The sequence below is a fragment of the Epinephelus lanceolatus genome, chromosome 3, assembly GCF_041903045.1.
Source record: "Epinephelus lanceolatus isolate andai-2023 chromosome 3, ASM4190304v1, whole genome shotgun sequence".
Classification (NCBI taxonomy): Eukaryota; Metazoa; Chordata; class Actinopteri; order Perciformes; family Serranidae; genus Epinephelus; species Epinephelus lanceolatus.
In genome coordinates, this window is record NC_135736.1 from 40,848,284 (window position 1) to 40,864,908 (window position 16,625).

Genomic DNA, 16,625 nt, shown 5'->3' on the forward strand with positions numbered 1-16,625 from the left:
AAAAAATTAAGTTACACAGCAGTATATTTTTCACTTACTTACATATTTATGCATTTCAGTACCCATATACTCCAGTGACAAACAATGATGAGACTGAGAGCAAACACTACCTAGCTGGCTTTTACCCATGACAGCTGGTCAGGGAGACATGGATACTGTGCTTGATTTGTGTGCATTAACTGTGCGGTCGTGACAAGGGAAGTCAAAGAGGGGGGGGCAGGGGCTCATGTAGTCTCACAGCATTAGAGCTCAAATGTAGTTGTCGGGCTACCACACGCTTTTAATTGAGAACTGATATCATGGGCCAAATTCCAAAAAACTCAAATAAAACATTAGAAAAGGAAAAAGAGATAGAAATAGAAAATGTCTTGCACATAGGAGGCTTATCTAGTCAGGGGCCAAAAGGTCAGGTGCTTGAGCGCCACCCTGAGTCTACCTGTGTACGTGCCTGATTGTTAAAATTAAGATCATTAGTGTTGCAAATAAAGCCACCGCTGTGCTGAATCTGAAACTTACAGTGCTAATTATACGTCCTCAGACACACACAAAAGAAAGACAAAAATGACTAATTTTCCAGAAGAAGAAGAGCAGTTTAGAAAGAGACAAGTGCTCCGCAGAGAAAAGTCTTCTCTGCTTCTGCTCTGACAGCTGTGACCCCTCCAGTGCTGCCTGAGCTTAATCAGTGTGTTTAACACTCACTCACTCTCTCAGGATGACCTTAGACGTGACAGACCAAGAAACTAAATTGCAACAGAATCTCAAAGTGGAATTTACTTTTTTTTTTAGATAAATGGCACTCGTCAAACTCTGTCAAATGCCGTCCATGAAGAAAATCCAAAGAAATTCCAAATGAAGTGCTTTTATTATCTCCTCTTTGCCCACTCTCTAGCTGAAATTTCCAGGCATTTCTGCAACCTAGAGTATGCTTTGCACATTTTGGAGGGGCATGATAAATATGTCAACAAACAGCATTACGGATGAGCAGTTTTTAAGATGTGAGGCACCTGTTGGGAGAGCAAACAAGATTCCTAGAGTGTATTTGATGAAAATGTCTCAAGATTTGTGCTTAAATCTTCTTGAAACTACAGCCACAACTAATTCTTAATTTTCCCACCTGCTCTGTCCATTTTTAAAATCCCATCTCAACCACGACTGCTCTCTTTCTTTACTTTAACATGGCCCCAACTAATTACTTCCCTGACCTTAAACTGACCTTCTGTAATTACTGAAATAATAGTAAGTGACGGATGCTTTCCCTCATTATGTTTTAAGAGTCTACAGCAGGTTTCCTCCGAGAGGCTGAACAAGCGTGCTGCTGAGTTAATTGCTCCTACACGCAGAAACGATGGGTTAAGCAAAGCAGGTTATTAAAGCAAAGCATGATACTGTTAAACTGCTTGATTTATTTGGTGACTGAGATCAAATTGCTGCCAATCCAACCAAATTAAAGCCCTCTATTCTGGCATTAATTAAACTGCTCCAGGGAGTTACACGCTGAATAATAAAACAAAATGGTAAATTGGGATTAGCATACTGTAATGCAATCTAAGAAACAGAAATATGACAGTCATTCTGCATAAACATGTGTCCATCTATGCCTGCTACATGGCTATTAAGCCACCAGGTATTGAGATGACATGTGGTATGATCATGGGTAATTTACTTGTTATGTAACGTATACTGTATATTGCAATACTCAGTTGTAAAAGTTAGTTTTAATTTCACTTCATGTAAACAGCCAAGCACAACTCTATTTATAACAATGGATAACACTGATGATAGTTTTGGAAGTGAAAAAAAAATGTTGTGATTAACTTCTAATATAATGAAAGGCAGGGGCGTAAATATAGACAGTGCCGGCAGTGTGCTTGCACTGGGGCCTGTGAGGTCCACAGTGAGGTCCTCATGAGGTCACATGTAAGTTCCTCTAATTTTAGCAGTCTCTACTGTTGCAGGCTTTTTAATTCTAGATCTAACATGTTGTGTCCTGATTGTTTGACCAGCTACAACCTCTGACCAGTTACCAAGCTGACCAGTTTAGACCAGCTGTTCAAAATTCATCACCTAGCAAGCTCAATCAGCGTGGGCCACTTTTAAAGGCTGGACATAGCAGGATGTAAAATATTGAAATCTGTTTATTCTAGTGGAGTAGGAGGATCTGCCTAAAAAGTTAAGATTAGCTTACATGAATGTTCTGCAAAAAAACTTTAGTGATCTTTGACACACAAGTTTGTGCCAATGATCAATAGCAAGCTCTTGTCAGTGCTGACCTTTGAGAAGATGGAGAGCTAAAGTAAAGGGAAGCTAGAGGCCTTTCTTACAGCAGACACTTTGACTTATCACAGTAGGAAAAGCACAAAAGGTTTTACTAATAACACTAATGACTGGTCCATTCTATTTAAGTGTCCTATTAAGAGTGACAGTGACCCAACATGCATGTTACTGAAATCAAAGCAGCTAAATGGAACACAGCCATCATTAATTTAGTTATTTACACATGCTTTTCCTACTATGACAAGCCCTTTTACACTGCCAGTATCAAGATTGATTTTAGAAAGTCCAGACAGCAAAAACAAACAAACAAACAAACAAACAAACAAACAAACAAACAAAAACCCACATGAAATGCAATTTTTGCAAATCGGATTATAAACACATTTGGAGGTGGTTAGAAATTCGCTTCAAAACAGATTCTCTAAAAATGTGTCATCATCTGGACACGCTGGCCGCTCAAATGGATTTCAAAGCGTCCTTTGTGACACAAAACAACAACATCAGATCCAGAGTGACTGAAGTGCTGCGCAGTATCCATGCTGCTATGGAGGACAACATAGTGGTGTATATCACCATGACTTGACAGTGCGATTGTTTGGAGGGAAAAATGATGCACCTCCATTTTCATGCTTCCATGTTGGAAACCCATGTCACTAGCTATGTAGTCCCTGATGCTTACGTTGTTACCACAGCAACCCATGCTAGTGATGACACACAAATCTGATATGATCACTTGAAAAGTAGTAGCGCGGACAGTCTGCCTTAGAAATTTGATTTGAGAAACTAATCTGATTGGCCTGCAGTCTGAACATGGCCAAAATGTTTTCCGTGAAGAAGATCTATGGTAGCTTATTAGATTTGCTGCTAACTTTTTTAACTTCCTCTGTCAGAATAAAAACTGTTCCACAAAAAGGAATGGTTTGCAGACAGTTATGAGACAGGAGTCTGCGTAAAGTGACCAAGCTAAGCTAATGTGCGTTATCAAGATTTTCAGCTTGGAAAGCTTTATTTCCTCTCTTCAGTAACTTTTTTATTGAATGAAATGATGTGCAGTGGTGAAAGAAATACTGGGAGAAGTAAACCGAACAGTAGAGAGGAGATAAAGAGAAGCTGAGCTAATGGTTAGCCTGATAGCTACAGCAGCTCATCACTGGCCTTATGAATAGTCACTGCCACCAAGATTCTGGCCCCCACCGATTTGTGCATGTTCCTTTATGGCATGAGCGGTGATGAGCATGCATTATACAAGAATACAGGTGTAATTTGATGTAACTGAGTGTAGACGGACACTTAAACTATCTTGTGTTGGGTGGAGGAATGATGGATGGGACGCCTGCGTCTGTTTCTGTACTGCAATTCATTGAACAAAAACAGAATACCAGTGTGTGTGTATACTTCAGTCACACAGTTGCAGTTACAACAAAATGACCATAGTATTTTGTGTTGTTAGGTCATTCAACAGATACGCCTAACAGTTCATTTGACCAGTGAGGTTTGTGTATTTAAAACCTGTAAGCGAACTGGGTCTTAGACTGCTCTTGTGTCATCCACTGATTGTGCTGCAACACACAGCCAAATCAAATAGGTCTTTTCACAGCAGACGTAGTAGGAGAAACATGGCTCTGTTCCATTCAAGTGACCCAGTAAATCAAGCCAGTGCGACAGTTAGCCAACATGCACAATACTAAGACCCTGAAACTGAGGCAGCAAATGGAATTCAGCCATCACTAATTTCATTACTCACACCTGTGCTTTTCCTACTGTGACATGTCAAAATGGACAGTGTGAAAAAAGCCTGAGCTGTGTCTGAAATCCCTCATTTACTCGTTCACTTCTCCCCATATAGTACATATTAAATAGTTTACTCCATAGTCAACAGTAAATTGAGATTCTGTCATTTCAGACATACTCCTCATTTTGATCATAACTGACAGCTGTTGAGTAGCGCAACTCAACATTAAATATATCTGAGAAATGCAACACAATGTATAGTTAGTAAAAAGTACTGTACATGTCAGGGCAATATGTTTTTCATCTTGATAATTATTCAGGGCATTGTATACCTTATAGCAGAGGTCAGACCAAGGACCTCTCAGCTCAAAGAGAGATGGAGCAGGAACCTTCTTGTACAGATATTGTATAATTAGTTGTAAAATAATTGAGTTACACTCGATTATTTAAAATAATTGAGTTACACTCGATTATTTTTTGGTTTTCTCTCATTTGCACTTACCTGTAGCTGCTAAGACAGCAGCAGTTGTAGCATGGTTAGGTGCATTAGCCTCACCCTGTGCACTTTCACTGGTGGTTTCTGAGGTGGACAGTGTGTCAGAGTCTTTTGCTTGAAAAGTTATAAAACAATCCATTGTAGCTTAAAAGAATGGCGTACACTTGCAGTAATAGTACAGCCAATTGTCCAATATGTTTAGTAGTGTGAACATGTTGGCTAACTACAGCATAATCTCTATTAACAGATAACTGCAGAATCTGTAAGCAATGGTACAAGATTTTGGTATTGTAATCGCCCTGGTTTCCATTTGTAGTCTGTAGTATTGCGCATACACTGATTGCCTGCAGGTAAACACCCAATGTGGAGAGCAAAAGAGGCAGAGCACTTTGGCTAAACTGCAATCTCAGAACCCCTTTAGCTATCGTTTGTTGATGATTTAGCATTTTAGCTTTTTTTTTTCTCATTTCTCTGCATTCATATGCAGACGTCTATGGACATTATGTTTTAGGGGCTGTCTCAAGTTGCTAATCGAGCTGTAAACAATGAGTGGCAAACGGAAGAGGAAGCCTTGGCCCAGATATTTGCTGGCTACACCAGATCTCCCAAAATATTGGTCACCAGAGGCTTCATCGTCATCAGACGATAGCCAATGGGTTATAGGATTGGTAGAGAATAAATTATTGAGTGATTGTGGACACAGTCACAGTAGTACTGTATGTAAGGTACTGAACCTTGGATCTGTTGTCTGACAGCGAAAAAACTACAGAAGATTGAGAATTTAACCACTGATAGTGGTGTCTGCACATCAGTGGCTTAGGTATTTCCAAATATACCACTGAAATTAAACAAACTGTTGCTCCTGACTTTCATAGGGAAAAATATACATTTGGATACAAACCAGTAATTCATGTGGTCTTCTGTTTCATTTTTTTTCATATTGTAAATGCTTAAATACATAAAAAGACAGAATAGGAGGAAATATACCACAGTATACCATCAAACATTTGATCTAATTAGACTCTGTACCACCTAATGTAGACGTGCTAACCAGCCCTGATTTTTATTTGAAGTGGACTGTTGTGCTGTGATACCACTGCATTTACAACAGAACAGAACAGATGCACCCCGCTGGGTTATTTTTGTCCAAACAGGGGCAGAAAAATGGATTCAGCCTCCTACTTCTTTCTAGAAACGAGCTAACAGCTGATCTGAGGCGGACTGAATATTGTTGTGGGCATTTTTCTTTTCCATGTCTGTTGTTTGTCTACAATATGTGTGACTGGGTGGAAAGCTGAATGTGATAGCCAGCCGGCCGGGGCTGTTGACCTTGGAGGACTACCTTCTGGCAACAGATCAGCTTCCTGCATTGATTTTTATTTTCATGGCTTGGTTATTTGGGTTTCTGCCCTCGAGCCGCTGCTCGGCTGCCACCAAGGTCAGCTGGGGAGACAAGGAATCTGTTTTTGTCTCCATCAGTTTCACACTGTAAGTAGATATGAATGTATGGTCTGTATCTTATCTGTCTACTCCATCTGCTGTTACCCCCACAAGCTCTGCCTTTCTTTCATCTTTATGGAAGAATATGAGCAAAATAAAGTTGGAACACTTTCCAATAACCATCATTAATAAATGGTAAATTGATATTGTTGATATTGTTAGTAATGTTATAATTTATGTCTAACAGTTTATGGTTGCACACATAAGTGTTTGTCAGTGGTTAGTAATTGGTTTGTACACTGTCTATTTAAACATTTTTGAATGCCTATTATAAAGTTGCAACTGATGATTATAATACCTATTAAATGGTTAAGAAATACTGTGCAGTGCATCAATAAACATGGCAACTTTATAACGGCCACCCAATAATGTTAATTTATTGTCTTATACCCAAATGTATAAATGAGGTACCACCACAGTATGGCGGCTCATCTGCATCCATCTTTAATTTGGATTTCTATATTCACATTCACTAGACAGTCAGGAGAGTGTTATTGACCTTCTTATCTAACTCTCTAAAGCAAATGAGCAGATTTTCCAAAATGTCAAACTATACCTATAATGCTTAAAGAATGAACAGAACATTGTGGAAATGTTAACTACATGACATGAATACATTTGACTTAATACCATACATTATATGATAAGGCCATCATCACAGGTAATAGTTGTCATCTTGATGTTGATTGTAGTTTGATACAATTGGTACAATATCGGAGCAATTTGCTGCATGTCTAGTGACCAGATCAATGCAAGGGAATACTTCACCCACAAAATGGGTGTCAATTATTCACTGTGCTTTATGTTAATTTGTGGAGAAAAAAAAAAAAAAAACATAGACTTTTCTCACATGCCTCCACGGTGAATGAAGAATCCAAAAAGGCAAACATTCTTTATGACTTTAGGTAATTGGGGACCACATTTAACTGCAGCAAAACTGTATCAGAACTCGTGCAGTATGATCCATGTCTCATTTATCCCGTCATATGCTCAGTACTTCCCAAATATGCATTCACTAGAGCCCAGTCTCACTCTGAAGTCATGGAAATCCAGTGCTTGGGCACTGACGAAAAAGGGTGTCCTTTAACATTGGCATGATATGCAGCTGGTTGCCGTTATAGTTTAACCGTGCTCGGCGGTGCCAGGGGGAAACGCGGTGGGACAAGGACGAAAGTAAAGGCGGTGAATATCCAAGTGGGGTGGGTGGTAGGGGTGGTGGATAGGTCCAACAAACACAGAATTTCACCCAAGAGAGCGGTGTTCGTGGCCCGTAAGATTCAAAAGCCAAACCCTGGTCTTTTTTCCTAAACCTAACTACTTCCTTTTGTTGCCTCAACCCAACCGTGTGTGTTTGTTGTTAAAGGAAAAAAAAAGGTCAATTCGTGGTGTTGAACCGACACAGTACATTTTAAAAGAGACTATGTAAACATTAAATTTCCTGTGAAAACAGAAGTGTATCTTGAAAGAAGACAATGCAGGTAACAGGCAGAATTTGAAACGTTGTCCCATAACGTCAACAACCAACAAACCTAGGGTACCTTGCACAACGAATGTGGACATGGAAGGTCCATGACCAAAACGTCAATATGTGACGAGGTCGGAGTGAGAATGTGTTGTTCACTAACAAAGACCACGCCAATAAAGTTATAGATTGCAATTAGTTTATTACGTATAATGGATGATGGGAGTGAGGGTTGAGGGAAGTAGGGAAGAGGATCGAGGGATGTGGGATGAAGGGATGTAGGGACACTGAAGGACAGAAGGAAGGTGGGGGGAATGATGGGAGAAATTAGGGTCGCAGACAGGTGGAGGGTAGAATCTGATGGCAGTCCAGTGTCGGCTGAAGGGAGGAGATTGCATCGGAACCAGGGAAGTTGAGATAGAGTGGGGGAGTCATCTCTTCCCCTGCTCTCTTCTGTGGAGAAAGAGAAAAAAGGGTTTTTTGGCGGGAGGGATGTGAGAACAGAGTAAAAGTGGAGGGAAACAGGTAAGGTGCGCTTAAATACTTTCAGTGCGGAAATGGATGAGATTAAGGCGTGGTCTTTGTTCCACAAGTTAGTTATAAAACTTCATTTTTTGCTAAAAATATTACAGTATAAAACACTTCGCTACTCAGCCATGAGACTATTTATAGTGACATTCCTTAAACTTAGACTGCACAATGTAATGAATGTAACTACCATGACATCACCCTGTTTTGAAGCCTCAAGGTCAGCTTTTCGGCCATTGCCATCTTGGTGTTTTGGAGCCAGAAGTGACCATATTTGGACGAAAAGGTGTAGCTGTGAAGGAGCGAGGAGGAGGATCTGACTCAGACTGTGGCGATGCTTTGCAGAGAGCCTGTTGATCAAAGTGGCCACGCCTTTGATTAGTAACTTCAGGCCTTGACAAAACTGTAAATGAGAGAGTTAAATAAAAATTCACCCCCGTATAGTTGTCATAACCAGGGAAATTAGCTATAGAGACCAAAACAATTTTCATAACAGGCTGGAAACATAAAGTTAGAGTTTTTATGGGAATTCTCTGTTCTGGAGTCAACCTCAAGTGGCCATTCGATGAACTGCAGATTTGACGCTTATGCATTGGCTTAATTTCTCAGCCTCAGAGGTTGCCGCTTGGTTTGGGATGTACTGAGCATGCAATTGGATAAATGAGATGTGGATTGTACTGCACGAGTTGCACAACATACACATAATTTTGGGGTGAAGTATTCCTTTAAGCTCTTGAGAGAGATATCTGGAAATAACATCCTGTGATGAATAGCAAGAATGTAAACAACTGGATATGATTTCAAGGCTTGGAGCAATGCATGCTCTACCTGATCAATACAATGGATTTATTATTCAAAGATCTCAGTTGTTTTCAGTATTGCACATGCAGATAGAGAGGAAGGGACGATAATGATACAGAGGAGACTCATACAGCCCTTTTGGTATCCAAACAGGCATTTTAATACCTAGTATTGTGTTACCCACAGTCTGGCCTTGAAAACACTCACTCATCGCACTAAGTACCACCTAGAAAATGAAACAGCCTGCTTTCATGATTACAGTAATAAGTTCAGTAGTAAACCTTCCTCCAGTGCTCAGAAATGAGAAACACATGAATGAGACAGTGCTCATCACGTCCTTCTGTCTTGACAACCCCTGAGCACACACACAAATACAGATACAGTCCAAATGTCTTGATAAATTTAGTGAAAGCCTTTTGATTTATGACATACAGGCCTCCATCAACATGGGAATTAGCTTTCAGCTGGAGACCCAGAGTCCACATTTAGAAAAGTGATGGATGGAGGAACCTACAGGACAACATATGATCTAATCCAACAGCTGGCACTGCGACCAAAGTGCCTGTCTGACGATGAATGTATTCATCTTGGGTATCCAATCAAAATCCCAAGGATGATGAACTGACCTCCTCCCCGCCATATCTCACAAACAGGGATCGTAACTCTTGATAACACCAACTGGATGGATCTGTCTTACAGTGAGCGAAGGAGCTGACCTACCTTTGACCTACTTCCACCAAGAATCACCGACATCAGCCACAACAGGCAAGATGTCCCCATCCCCCTCTTCCTGCTCCTCCCCACTGTGCTCTGTCCAGTTGGGTCTAACCTCCATTTTCCACCTGAATAAAAGCTGCCTCAGGCCCAGTGAGTGGGGCTAAGAAAAGATCAAAGAACATGCTGCACCAGCATGCATAGATTGACCACAAAAAAGGAAAAAAAAGACAGTGAAAGATGAGTTACTGGTTGTCAGGTCTTTTCCACACACCTCAAGACACCACAGATATAATATTTAACCCATGCCAACTGAGTACTATAACAATATTCCTGCATAAAGATATAACATACAAACAGTTATAGGGCACTCATTTTTCACATTCAAAGACACAAAGACCAGTATTTGCCACCCACAGTACTTACAGTTGCTCACTATTATGTAGCACATACAGTACACTGAAATTCAAAACAGTTAAAATTCGATACAAATACACAGTTAATACATAACAAGTGCAATTTTCTAAAACAATTTCAGTGAGTGTTTTAACAGTGCTGTGGTTAATGCGTGGTTAGACTTAGGTAAAAAAAAAAATCATTTGGTTATGGTTAGAAAAAGATCACGTTTTGGCTTAAAATACCCAGTTTGGGAGGCACAATCCTAACAGGAAAAGCAGTGACATCTTGGTAAAAATACCCCCTTTTCATGTTACTATCCGGGCAAGAAAAGCAGCGATGTCTCTGTGAAAAACAACAACTTTTGTGCCAATATCCTGGCAGGAAGAGCACAATGTCTTGGCAACAAACAACTCTTTTTGTGCTATTATGCCAGCAAGAAAAGCAGTGACATCTCGGTGAAAACAGTCACTTTTTAAGCCACTATCCTGGCAAGAAAAGCAGTGGTGTCTTGGTAGAAAGTGACCTTTTTTGTGCCACAATCTGCACAAGAAAAGCAGCAATATTTTCGTGAAAAATTACCACTTTTCATGCCACTATCCTGGCAACAAAAACAGCGATGTCTTGGTAAAAAAAAACAACCACTTTTTGTACCTCTATCTAGGCAAGAAAAGCAGTGACTTCTTGGTAAAAACAACCACTTTTCATGCCTCTATCAGAGCAAGAAATGCAGCGATGTCTTGGTAAAAACAACCACTTTTTGTGCCTCTATCAGGGCAAGAAAAGCAGTGATGTCTTGGTAAAAACAACCACTTTTCATGCCTCTATCAGAGCAAGAAATGCAGCAATGTCTTGGTAAAAACAACCACTTTTTGTGCCTCTATTAGGGCAATAAAAGCAGTGATGTCTTGGTAAAAACAACCACTTTTTGTGCCTCTATCAGGTCAAGAAAAGCAGCAATGTTCTGGTAAAAAATAAACTCTTTCTGTGCCTCTATCTGGGCAATAAAAGCAGTGATGTCTTGGTATAAACAACCGATTTTTCATGCCTCTATCAGGGCAAGAAATGCAGTGATGTCTTGGTAAAAACAACCACTTTTCGTGCCCCTATCAGGGCAAGAAATGCAGTGATTTCTTGGTTAAAAAAACACTTTTTGTGCCTCTATCAGGGCAAGAAATGCAGTGACGTCTTGGTAAAAACAAAAACTTTTCGTGCCTCTATCTGGGCAAGAAATGCAGTGATGTCTTGGTAAAAACAACCACTTTTCATGCCTCTATCAGGGCAAGAAATGCAGTGATGTCTTGGTAAAAAAAAAAACACTTTTCGTGCCTCTATCTGGGCAAGAAATTCAGTGATGTCTTGGTAAAAACAACCACTTTTCATGCCTCTATTCTGGCAGGAAAAGCAATGATGTTTCACCAAAAAACAGCTGCTTTGCATACCTAAAAATCAGCTGGAAACACAGCAATGATTAGCAAAACCAAAACAATTTTTTGGTCTCAAACAGTGCATCCTGGTAGGTGTCTCGCCCAGGTGTCATGCCATCCACCATCCCCTCCAACTCCAGAATAATAAAGTCAGCTCATATACTATGTCACTTTATAGACATTTATTAAGAACGTATGAAATGTGCAAATGTTCTGGTGACTGAGCTGAACCTCAAAGTATGCACAGAATGTATAAAGCTGATGTGTGGTATCATATACCGTAAGTGCAGAACAGGAATGCATTGGGCTACATGCCATGGGCAATTTCCATTTGACTCTCTGTTGAAATCTATCTGCTTGTGCTGTGTTTTGTAACAGAATCAGTCAAAACACAGTTGCCAAAGGACATAATCAATAGCTTTTACGTGTCTATTGTTATCTGAAGTTTCTTATTGACTTACAATTGACCTTTTAAACAATAATAAATCCATTCATCATCAGTTTTTCAGCCCGTTTATACAGTTGTTTTGTTCGGCGAGCATCTCGTTCAGCCCAACACAATACAATCCATTTTGACAAATTGCTGAACATCTTTGTTGGTATGTTTGTGTTTATGTGTGCGAGGGGGCAGGGAAGTAAAGTGACACATTGCTGACTGAAGCACAACAGCAAATGTTGCTTCAATAATTAACAAGGGCCTAAACCTTCTGTCTGTCCCCAAAGAGCTCCTTTGTAATGTGTCTCTCTTCAAGCTGTCCTCCCCAACTGTCACACACACACACTCATGGCTGCCACTCCTTTCTCTGTTGTTCAATCCCTTATTCTCATTAAGGCATACATAATACTGAATGCACGCATGCATCCATCACCATGCATGGATGCATAATGCTCTGACTAAATATGTATGTATATACACAATGCATAGAGCCCCCACCATATGCTTCACATACTATGCACGTCCATATAAGTACACAGTATGTACCACATAAGCATGCATCTGCACATGCCTGCACACACCACTGTTGTCTTCTTCAGCAAGTACGTCCCTGCTGCCCCAGTTGCTAACAAAGCCTGCCACTTGACAAAGAAACCCTGTCAGAGTCAAACTTTCAGGGACAGAGGTTGTCACACTGGTTTTGGCATTTGAAGTTTGGCTCGAGGTGACTTGGACTGCCGCTCCTGAGAGACATCAGCTGAGCCGGATCAGCTATCTGAGGTTGTTCAGAGGGGATCAGTCTTTCCCCACAGGGGTTCACTAACACAGCGGTGTTAAATAAACATGCTGCCATCTAGTGGATATGAAACAGCAAGCACAGCTGCCATTTGTAGAACTGCAGAAATCAGACATTCAGAAGACAATGCAAAGTAACAGTGCCACGGTATAAATACAATAAATTAGCAATGAGGCATACCTTTGTTAAAGGATTATGTTTTAAGATAGCCTAGATTCACTGATGGTAAAGGGGAGACACAAGGTGCAAACAGTTTTTCAAGCACTGGTAAATTTTGAGATTTTGGGCTGTTTTGCTTCCATAACAGGTTTTCAAACTAGTGGAAAAATCATCCAAAATACACATTTACGTGTTTATTTGAGTTTATATTTATGTTCGGACTATGTATGCAAAATGTGCATATATAAGTAAATAATGCCTCATTTGCAAAATGTTTTTCTTAATATAAATAATCAACTGGTGAAGTTTCATGGTGATGTCTATCACTTTAAAGTTATACTGTGTTAATCTGTAGTGTCTCCCCTTGACACATTCATTAATGCTATATAGACCATTTATTGACAATTTTGGGTTGCCAGCTTCGACTTGTCTGTCCTGTCTTTTTACCTCTATATTTTTTAGAGAGACCACTCCAACTGAAAGTCGTTTTGAAAAAGAGATGTCCATTTACTAACTTATTACATACATATGATGCAGCTGAACTGGCTTATTATTTAGTAAGAAACTCGTCTTTTTTTATTATTGACTTAACATTTGTAACTGCAAATTTGATGGAACATGAATGATCCCAAAAATATGCCATACCATTTCCTAACTATCAAATTCTTCTATGTGTGCTGCTTTTGACATAACCATAAAAATTAAAACACGTCACACAACAGTACATTTTATTTGACAGTACTATTTCAGCATTCTGAAGTTGTAAAAGAAGACGTGCACTCATGAACCTGGAGAAATCCTGCTCCATAAATATGGCATGTTACCAATGGGTGGCACTGCAGCAACATTATACATTTCAATGGCCATGACACACTGATCACGAGTCTGATTCACTTCAAATTTGGCACAGTTCATTTGTTCACAAAGCCAAATACTTCAGTTCAGGATTCTTAAAAAAATGAACATGATGTAAATCAGACACTTAACTGTCTGACAGTGTGCAAGAAAAGGGTTAATCTGCTAATAAATAAAACCATTAAAAACATGCCCATTCAGTTTAAGCAATATTCTAAAAACAAACATTGGGCAAGACTAGAGAAGACCCCATGACAGCACTGTAACTGGACTCAATTCAATGTCAGGGGTGAGAAACACTTCAGTAAAAGTGCAGTAAAATGGTTCTTGAAGTGGGAATGGGTCAGAAAGCTGGCTGGGATTTCTCAGTGTAAAGATTTCCTGTAAGATGTAAAGTGCTTTTGCAATGCTGCAGACACAATTTCTTCCAAAAGTTATGATACCGTTTTAAAGAGATACAGCAATACATTTCCTATGGACCCTTGTCGTCAGTAGTATGAGTGGATTGCTACAGAGCTTTTGATGTAGTTCAACCCAGTGACTGCGCTCTGCTGGCTGGGCATTCATTCATACCTTTCCCATCTACAGACAGTAGTTTACACTGTAGAGAGAGTGGCTGGAGTTGATTCAACTTGCCATCTCAGAAATACCCCTCTGTGTTCAAAGAAGACCACACGTTAAAATACAAATGCTGTTTTCTGCTGTATATGCCCTTGAGAAGACAAACACATCTCTGTCAATGTTCCTGTTTTTTCTTTTGTGAAATATTCAGTAGAAATCTATAACAGAATTACATGTCCATTATTACCACTATTAAACTGTAAATAAACTATTTTGAAAATCAATTTAATTAATCAATTCTTATTTTTTACAGATTTGCAGTGATGATGGCAATATGTATGTTGACGTGTCCAACGTCAAGTCTGTATTTGATCATGTGACAATACTATAAAATGTACGGTAGCTGTTTGGACACAAAATCTGGCACAAGGGCCCATCATAATGGTGTGCACTGGGGCCCATCCTAACTATCGTACGCCACTGCCTAGCTCTGCTAGAAGACGATATGTGCACCATAGCCTGCACTACCTTACACCATTTAAACTCAGTTGGTAACTTTTATGAAAATAACTTTGTGTCGTATTGTTTAGCTTCTAATGGCATTTGCTAGCGTCTACCACAGCTCATGGAAAACAACCAATCAGAGTTCAGGAGTCTCACACACCTGTCATTCACTGCTGATGGACTGTGGTCCAACTGTGAAGCTAGGCAGGGCTGATGAAATATGAATCAAGATTTTGTTAGTGCATTTCTTATTTCTCACCTCAAATGTTTTCAGAAACATATTTTAGTGACTGTTTAGCTGTATTCCTGGAATATCTACAGGCAAACCATTTGCACTGTACTGTACAGAAATATTTATGGCACACACTGTATATATTTGTACATATTTTTCTCTTGCACAAATTTTTTTCTATTATATTTTTATTGATATATATTTTATTGCTATTTTTGTTTCTTGTTGCACTGACTGGAGCGGCACCTTAATTTTGTTGTACACACAATGACAATAAAAGCTATTCTGTTCTGCTATTCTATAATGAGAAAGTTTGTGACCATGTTGGAAACAGTCAAGCAAAGCACCAAGCACCGCCTACCAGCCGGACCAACTTTGTGGTTGTGGTTGGGTCAGCAGTGATTGACATGATTGACAGCTGCGTTAGAGAATCCTCAAGCACTGATTGGATGTTTTTGTCCGCATGCAGTAATGTCATTAGAAGCAAATCAAGGGGGCAGAGGACTATCCTCCTGAGACCTCAGGTCCTCATATGGGGACATCACATTTCAGGGTTCCTGCACCTTATACTTCACTCTACTTCGAACTGTTGTCCTCGTTCGTGGACACTTTTTGTGCTGTCTCTTGGTAGCAAAATCACATTAACTAATCCATGTAAAAACAAGATGGCAGCCATCTCTGCCAAATAAGTGTTTATTTATGATCAATAATGTTTGTAGTTTGATATGACAACCAGTTTGACCAATTTTAGCAACAGTAACAAACTTATATAATCATCTCCTTTAAGGACATTGGGACCAATCAGGTGTCACAGATGGACAACAGGACATTCCTCACTTGGAGTATGGATCGAGGGAAATTCATGCCGTGTTTTCTAAATGACCAGTTCACAAGATTTTTAGTTCTGTTGCATTATTTGTAATTTAGTTGTTCAGGTGAACAGTTTTATACTTTATTACACACATGTGACTATTAAGATAAACCCATCGTCCCCATACAGTATGAGGCCATCTTTTCTCCAAAGCTACTTCCTGTTCAAAGACAATGTTTAGTTTTTTATACTTAACAGGTTCTACTGATCCCAAATAGCTAGAAGACATTAAAATGCATACCAAACAGAAGCTGAGGTCTCAGGAGGATATGATCGTTTTTCACAGATCATCTGTCTTATACACTGCTGTGTGGATATGGTGACAATGTCAACAAATATCACAAAAAAAAAGTTTTTTATAAAAGTTACCCACTATGGCTTTACATGAAAATTTTAGTGAGGGTAGCTGGAGTAGAAAACCAACGCTACTTAAGCAGTCTGGTGCATCATTGACGTAAATAATCAAATAATTCGATCTATCTGCACAGTCCATGCTCAACACTCAACTCAACAGTGTAGTTCATTTGATACAAACTGAGCATGTTCAGGTCATTAAAGGACACACTGGAGTGTGTAAGATGACTTAAAAATCATGTGAAAACATCAACATTGCTGGCAAATACCATTTAGATTGGTCTAATATGTGAGATTACTGGTACTAAAACTGTATGTGCTGGCTTTCAAGTCTTCAAACAACAATGCACTGCACTGTCTGCACTCATACAGCAGAGGGTGGTGCAGCTCCATCAATTGACTAACACCCAGCGCAGCTATGACTACCTTAGGTGCAGAGATGATGGATTAATGACACCACTTTATGACTTTAATAAAAAACTATATGGTGTGATTTTTCTTCAATTATGTTGATTGTTGCTTTCTAAA

At 39.5% G+C, this 16,625-nt stretch overlaps 1 long non-coding RNA gene across 1 annotated transcript in view; it reads right to left on the bottom strand.

Moving 5' to 3' along the window:
• Positions 1–7,665: 7,665 nt before the first annotated feature.
• Positions 7,666–16,625, bottom strand: part of LOC144462589 (uncharacterized) — a 30,625-nt gene continuing 21,665 nt past the window's right edge. The window contains exon 3 of the long non-coding RNA XR_013490844.1: positions 7,666–7,916. This is a non-coding gene — a long non-coding RNA (uncharacterized LOC144462589). The remainder of the gene's footprint in view (positions 7,917–16,625) is intronic.